The sequence below is a fragment of the Neophocaena asiaeorientalis genome, unplaced genomic scaffold (assembly GCF_003031525.2).
Source record: "Neophocaena asiaeorientalis asiaeorientalis breed wild unplaced genomic scaffold, Neophocaena_asiaeorientalis_V1.1 scaffold150, whole genome shotgun sequence".
Taxonomy (NCBI): Eukaryota; Metazoa; Chordata; class Mammalia; order Artiodactyla; family Phocoenidae; genus Neophocaena; species Neophocaena asiaeorientalis.
The window spans coordinates 7,360,027-7,368,682 of NW_020176571.1; the positions used below are offsets into that span (position 1 = coordinate 7,360,027).

General features: G+C 36.3%; 1 non-coding gene across 1 annotated transcript; it reads right to left on the reverse strand.

Moving 5' to 3' along the window:
* Window positions 1–8,155: 8,155 nt before the first annotated feature.
* On the reverse strand, window positions 8,156–8,260 carry LOC112391966 (U6 spliceosomal RNA). Its single transcript, XR_003001599.1, has one exon. It is a non-coding gene; the product is annotated as a U6 spliceosomal RNA (small nuclear RNA).
* Window positions 8,261–8,656: the final 396 nt, after the last annotated feature.

Consider the following 8,656-nt stretch of genomic DNA (forward strand, 5'->3'; position numbering starts at 1 on the left):
CCTTTCGTCCACACCCTCTCCAGCATTTATTGTTTGTAGATTTTTTGATGATGGCCCCTCTGACCAGTGTGAGGTGATACATCAACACTCTTTGACATAAATCACAGCAAGATCTTTTTTGACCCATTTGCTAGAATAATGGAAATAAAACCAAAAATAAACAAGTGGGACCTAATTAAACTTAAAAGCTTTTCCACAGCAAAGGAAACTATAAACGAGATGAAAAGACAACCTTCAGAATGGGAGAAAATATCTGCAAATGAAGCAATTGACAAGGGATTAATCTCCAAAATATGCAAACAGCTCATGAAGCTCAATATTAAAAAAAACAAACAACCCAATCAAAAAATGGGCAGGAGACCTACATAGACATTTTTCCAAAGAAGACATACAGATGGCCAAGAGGCACATGAAAAGATGCTCAACATCACTAATTATTAGAGAAATGCAGATCAAAACTCCATAAAACATCTTGATTGAAACCGACAAGTTTGAAAATAATAGCTAAATAAAAGACAAAGCAAATCGTATCTCCTTCCACTGAATGCATGTCTGGTGGTGAAGGGTTTCCAAACAGATACAGCAGCTCCACCTACATGAAAGATGGCTGACAGACACTTTATTTTCGCCTCATTTCCTGCTCCACTGTTTACAGCCTCAGGGTTGTGTTAAATCGAACAGTTATCCCTAAACTGTGTATGCTGTCTATTGGAGGAAGACAGCAACTCCATTATTGCATTTGATAGCAGCCTTTGTAGAGGTCAGGGCTAGAAGGGGCTGGGGAGAGGGGAAAGGGGAAATGTATCTGGGTATTGAAGGAAGTTTGATGACATCCTGATGTGTAACAAAATGCCTGCATCTGAAGGTGGATTTGAGTTTTGTTATGCTGCAATATTTCACAGGATTATAGAAACAAGCAGTGGGACTGTTAAGCACAGCAGATTCAGCCAAGATCAGTGCTCTTCAAACAATTTTAACTGTGACTGCAGTAAGAAATGCAGTTAACATACATATACGTGTATGTACATACAACTGAAAACAGTGATAGCTGAGCAATATTTCAACAGTTATGTGCAACGCGCACTGACATTGCTAGCTGGGATTTCCTAAATTGATTTCAAGATCTGTTAAGAGGTTGGAATCCCCAGTTTGAAAAACACCGCCCTAGATGAAAGATTGTGGGAGGAAAGCACTGGGAATTGAGATAAGTGCTAATGACCACAAATAGACCTATAGGTATAGGTCTTGGAAAAGTATTCAACCCACCTATGTGTACATTGAGTGAACAAAACCAAGGGAAATCTACAAGCCTTTTAGCAAGTGAGTCTGGAAAGATTGCTGTTTGAGGATAAAGATGCAAAAAAATGGATATACAAAAAAAAATAGAAATATCAAGAAAAAATGACCAGAAAATTTAAGACTCAGAGGAAGAGCTTAAAAGTTTAAAAAAATAATTTACTAGATAAATTAGACAGAAATTTAAACTTAAAACGTCATCACCAACAAGAATCAATATAGCAATTACTCAAGTGCATGTTTATTTATAAAGAGGAAGACAATGGAAAAGAAGATAAGAGAAATAAATATATTCAAATATACTGAGCTGAAATAACATCATTAAAATTATCAAATATTACTATAAAATTAAAAATTGATAAATCTGGTTCAAGGTAGAACTACTGACATAGATAATAAGTACGAGTTAAGACCAAAATGATAATGAGGTTAAAGGAATTTGAAAAGAAATTTTTGATGTTCAGAGAAAGATGATCCCAAATAAATGTAACCTGTGTCTTCCACAGCATCCTAACGAATGGAAAAAGTATTATTAGGAATATAGATGTCACACTTTGCTTTTAAACTGATCCTTCTCAAACTCTTCCAAAAAATTGCAGAGGAAGGAACACTCCCAAACTCATTCTATGAGGCCACCATCACCCTGATGCCAAACCAGACAAAGATACTACAAAAAAAGAAAATTACAGATCAATATTACTAGTGAATATAGATGCAAAAATCCTCAACAAAATACTAGCAAACAGAACCCAGCAACACATTAAAAGGATCATACACCATGATCAAGTGAGATTTATCCCAGGGATGCAAGGATTCTTCAATATATGCAAATCAATTAATGTGATACACCATATTAACAAATTGAAGGATAAAAACCATACAGTCATCTCAATAGATGCAGAAAAAGCTTTTGACAAAATTCAACACCGTTTATGATAAAAACTCTCCAGAAAGTATGCATAGAGGGAACTTACCTCAACATAATAAAGGCCATATATGACAAACCCAGAGCAAACGTCATTCTCAATGGTGAAAAACTGAAAGCATTTTCTCTAAGATCAGGAACAAGACAAGGATGTCCACTCTTGCCACTATTGTTCAATATAGTTTTGGAAGTCCTAGCCACAGCAATCAGAGAAGAAAAAGAAAAAAAAGAATACAAATTGGAAAAGAAGAAGTAAAACTCACTGTTTGCAGATGACATGGTACTATACATAGAGAATCCTAAAGATGCCACGAGAAAACTTCTAGAGCTAATCAATGAATTCAGTAAAGCTACAAGGTACAAAATTAACACACAGAAATCTCTTGCATTCCTATACACTAACAGATCAGAAAGAAAAATTAAGGAAACAATCCCATTTATCATTGCAACAAAATGAATAAAATACCTAGGAATAAACCTACCTGAGGAGGTAAAAACCTGTACTCAGAAAACTATAAGACATTGATGAAAGACATCAAAGATGACACAAACAGATAGAGAGATATACCATGTTCTTGGACTGGAAGAATGAATATTGTGAAAATGACTATACTATCCAAAGCAATCTACAGAGTCGATGCAATCCCTATCAAATTACCAATGGCATGTTTTACAGAACTAGAACAAAAAAATTTACAATCTGTATGGAGACACAGAAGACCCCGAATAGACCAAGCAATCTTGAGGGGAAAAAAAATGGAGCTGGAGGAATCAGGCTCCCTGACTTCAGACTATACTGCAAAGCTACTGTAATCAAGACAGTATGGTACTGGCAGAAAAACAGAAAGATAGATCAATGGAACAGGATAGAAAGCCCAGAGATAAAGCCACGGACCTATGGTCAACTAATCTATGAAAAGGAGGCAAGGATATACAATGGAGAAAAGATAGCCTCTTCAATAAGTGGTGCTGAGAAAACTGGACAGCTACATGTAAAAGAATGCAATTAAAACACTCCTTAACACCATACACAACAATAAACTCAAAATGGATTAAAGACCTAAATGTAAGACCGGACACTATAAAACTCTTAGAGGAAAACAGGAAGAACAGTCTTTGACATAAATCACAGCAAGATTCTTTTTGACCCGCCTCCTAGAGTAATGGAAATAAAAACAAAAATAAACAAATGGAACCTAATGAAACTTAACAGCTTTTGCACAGCAAAGGAGACCATAAACAAGACAGAAAACAACCCTCAGAATGGGAGAAAATGTTTGCAAACGAATCAACAGACAAAGGATTAATCTCCAAAATATATAAACAGCTCATGCAGCTCAATATTAAAAAAACAAACAAGCCAATCAAAAAATGGGCAGAAGACCTAAATAGACATTTCTCCAAGGAAGACATACGGATGGCCAAGAGGCACATGAAAAGCTGCTGGACATCAGTAATTATTAGAGAAATGCAAATCAAAACTACAGTGGGGCAACACCTCACACTGGTTAGAAGGGCATCATCAGAAAAATCTACAAACAGCAAATGCTGGAGAGGGTGTGGAGAAAAGGAAACCCTCTTGCACTGTTGGTGGGAATGTAAATTGATACAGCCACTATGGGGAACAGTACGGAGGTTGAAAAACTAAAACAGAACTACCATATGACCCAGCAATCCCACTACTGGGCATATAACCAGAAAACCGTAATTCAAAAAGATGTATGCACCCCAATGTTCACTGCAGCACTATTTACAATAGCCAGGTCATGGAAACAACCTAAATGCCCATCAACAGATGAATGGATAAAGAAGATGTGGTACATATATACAGTGGAATATTACTCAGCCGTACAAAGGAACGAAATTGGGTCATTTGTAGAGACGTGGATGGACCTAGAGAATGTCATACAGAGTGAAGTAAGTCAGAAAGAGAAAAACAAATATCGTCTATTAATGCATATATGTGGAACCTAGAAAATGGTACAGATGCACTGGTTTGCAAGGCAGAAATAGAGACACAGATGTAGAGAACAAACATGGACACCAAGGGTTGAAAGCGGGGATGGGGGTGGTGTTGGTGGTGTGAACTGGGAGATTGGGATTGACATATATACACTAATATGTATAAAATAGACAACTAATAAGAACATGCTGTATAAAAAATAAGTAAATTAAATTAAATTTAAAAAAGTAAACCACCTTCCCCATGACACCTGTAGCAGACACAGCCAAGGCTCTTCCCAGATACCTTCCATACTTTCACTAGTTATTTGCACCCACCCCCAGCTTCATCGTGCTTTGCTTCTAAGTTTGCATCTGTGAACTTTTTCAGAGGTTTGTCTTGGGCTCCTTGACAAGTTCCTAGGGGTTTACCTCTGCCTTGGGTGTTGTCCATCACCAGCGACTCCCTGGTGCTGGAGTATGAAAGCTTAGCTTCCTTTCCTAAAAGTGGGACAAACTCTGAAGTGTAATTGATGCTACGCATCTTCCTGCCAGATCAGGCTGAAGTTAAAGCTTTGTCCAAAATCAGTTGCCCCCTTGCCTGGCTTCTTCCCTTCTATGCCCTGCTTTCCCCAGCTCCTTTTTTTTTTGGTGTCTTCTGGAGGCACTTTCTTAATAACTCACTTGTTCATTTTTTCCTGTCTCAGGATCAGATTTTGGGGAAGGTGACCTAAGAGAATACCTCCCTTGATAACTAAAATATGAAGCAACCATAATGCTTTTGTTAACTCATTATGTAATTAACTTATTCACTCATTATATAATATTATTCACTCATTACATAATATTTTTCACTCATATAATTCACCCAGTCACTCATTATTACCCAGAACATAACAAGTTCTTTATTATATTGATTTTTTTCAACCTTATTAAAATATGAAGTTTCTACCAGATACATTACTACATCATTCACTATTGATTTGAAAGACGGGGATTTCCATGGAATCATGAATAAATGTTTTTAATAATGTCAAATAGTTTAAGTAAGTTTTAAATTTTATTATAAATAGTTTAATATAAAACAAACATACTCATTAAAGAAAATTAAGGGAAAGACTCCTAAGATGAAAACAAGTTAACTATAAACAAATTATAGAAATATCCTAAAACAGTACATGGCTTGTGTGCTTGAAATCTGTGTTTATATTTTCCAAGTAAACTCTCCTTACTGATTGCTCATTTTCTTCCTTCTTTTAAAACTTTACACAGGCTACAATAGGTGTTTTAGAATGTCAACGCCCTGGGAAATACTTCAGATAGTACATAATACTAGATCACACACTGTTAAGTTTTATTACTGTATTTTCAATCAGAGGACACCCTTATTATAAGAAATATGTTTTTGAAAATCCCAATTTAAAACTCATTTAATTCATACTTATCTTGTTAAAAGATGATATGTGTTTTTGTGTACTATTAAGTATAGTCCCCATGTGGCCAGAGCATCACTAACTTATAGTATACTTAGTTTGCTAACTTTAAAACTATGAAAATGGAAATGTTTTTGTCAGTTTAAAAATATGAGGAGATATTTTCATTAAAGTTATACACACAGAGTGAGATTTTTAAAAATATATGTATTTTCCCATCACACTCTTTCAAAATCACCTAATTCAATTTTATATGTCATAGATATTTCTAGTAAAATAATGACCAGATAGCACAAAATTATCAAAATAGGACAAAAAACTTCTTTCTTTATGGGATGACAGCAACTGTCAGTATAAACATAATACTCTTTTCTAGCCAGAGGAAGTGCTATCCTTTACTCTGGTTAGTAAAGGTAACTGCAAATAAGCTCCACTTCTAATGCAATGAAGTTTAGAGATTTGTTTTAGGAGCTTAAAACATCTTTCAAATTTTTGATGAAAAACTTTTTTCTCTATTCAGGTGCCCAATGTCTTTACAGATTTACCTGTGAGTAAATCTTTCAAGAAAGAAAATTGCTTATTGTCTTAAATTTTGTGTTCCAACAAGGATAAACACTTTAAACCAATGCAATGAAACTCCTACTGTAGAATTACAGGACTCAAGGACTATTACTGGTGATTTTCTTATGGGAGTGACCTCCTGCAACCTGAAATCATGCGAGGTAAAATTCTACTCCCAATTTCTTAAGGCCCGCTTTGTTGTCACTGCCTATAGGCTAGCAGGCAAATAAATGGTTATCCTGTCCTTGTTCCTGATCTCTGAGTTAAATTTCATTGTTTGCTTTTTCTTTGGTCTTGGCAAATTTGGGCAGAAGTGATGACAACACTCAAACTAGGTCAGACTAGGTCCTGGAATAGCATTAATTCCAAATGTAGGATATTTCTGTGCAGGATAAATACCAAATGTGAAGCTGGAACATACAAAGTCAAAAAATGCATCTAGATAATTTATGGGTCCTCTCTTTAAAATAATCTAAATAGCTAACATTGCATCAACTTAGCCATCAATAACTGCCCATAAAATTTTTAGCCTGGATTGTGTATCTTTTGTAATTTCTCAGAGGGCCAGAGAGAGATGAGGGTCTAGATATCAAACTGCAGATCCTAGTCACATACGAAGCTACAACAATCTAAATGTGCTTTGCAATTATAACACAATGCAATAGTTAATGTCACAATATACTTTGTTTTTAAAAGCAACATGACACTGGGTAAGCTATGAATATTTGAAGCATTATATCTCAAACACTAAAGGTCAATTTTTTTGAAAACTGTATATCCTCAATTGTGTAAGACTCATTATTCATCTTTTGTGCTACATTATAACCCAGCGTCTTAGGCCCTCTACTAGAAAATAGATGGGATGAGGAAAAAGAAACTCATTGTAATTAAATGTTTATGTTTCTGGGCTGTTGGAAGCAGGCAGAGGTTGAAAAGAATCAACCTTTTCAACCTCTGCCTTCTCAGCTCTTAGCAAGAATCCCAGAAGTCTTCCAATTTTGTCCCTAGCCTTATTTCTTGAAATATTTCCTATCAGGAAAGGAAGCATATTATCAGTTAATAATGTCAGTTGCTAAGGATAATCTTCTTCAGCCTGTTTTCATCATTGTATAATCCCCCCCCTCCCCCATCTACAGAAAATAGCTCTTCAGCTCCATAGCCCAGGCTCTCCTGTAACTCTTTTATTCACTTGAACTTGTTTTCCTCCCTTCTGGTTTTTTTTTTTCTTCACTGCAAATAAGTCTATCCAATTCTCATCTTAAGGCACGATTTTGAATTAATTCTACCTCTGTGCTTTTTCATGCAGCATTCATCTCATCAGAAATGTCTTCTTTTGACTGTAGTAATCTGTGCCTAAGAACTTCTTCTAGACCAAGGAGATGAGAAAAGACTTCTCAGCTTATTTCCATGCCATGCTGATCATTCTATCACTGGGCAATTCTTTAAGCACTAGAGTTCTCTTACCTGTTCTTGATACTCTTTTTTTGTTTTGTTTTTGGGTTTTGTTTTTTTTTTTTTTTTTTTCGGTACGCAGGCCTCTCACTGTTGTGGCCTCTCCCATTGCGGAGCACAGACTCCGGACACGCAGGCTCAACGGCCATGGGTCACGGGCCCAGCCGCTCCGCGGCATGTGGGATCTTCCGGGACCGGGGCACGAACCCGTGTCCCCTGCATCGGCAGGCGGACTCCCAACCACTGCGTCACCAGGGAAGCCCTGTTCTTGATACTCTTTATTGCTGTTTTACTTATAATTCAACTGTCGGCTTATAAATTTGTATAAGCTGTCACTTAGTGATTCCAAAACTTGATTATTATTCGAATCAACCAAGGAACACTTTAAAAATACAGTTTCCAAGGCTCCCCACCCCAGACTTATTGAAACTAAATCTCTAGCTTTTATGCTACATAATCTATATTTTCAAATCCCTTTGTTGAGTATGACTGACATGCAGAATGTCATATATTTAATGTTCAGAAGACAAGTATATATCTATGGGAAAAAAAAATGAAATGTTTCACGATTTTGTGTATTCTCCTTATATAGGGGGCATGCTAATCTTCTCTGTATCATTCTAATTTTAGTATATGTGCTGCTGAAGTGAACATGTCAATCTATATTTTTATTTTATATTTCAAGCAAACTTTGTAATGGATTTTAAACGACCGATTTGCTAGGCATGTATCGTGTACCATCAATTTAGATATCCTATAAATTATATTAGTTGAGTGTAATGAAATTTAGATGCACTCACCTTTCTGTCCAGGCTTGTAGATGGGCATCTGTCCGAAAAAGACCATGTTTCCTTGGGGCCTGATTGCTACCAGTCTTCTCTCTTCATGACTGAGCGTTGCTCCTTTAGCAGAGAATGTAATGAAAGCCAGTCTGGCCTGAGGAAACTAGGGAGCAAATAAATACAAGATTGCTGTCTGTTTTATCAAAAAATCCCTCCCTTGGGCTTCCCTGGTGGCACAGTGGTTGAGAGTCCGCCTGCCGGTGCAG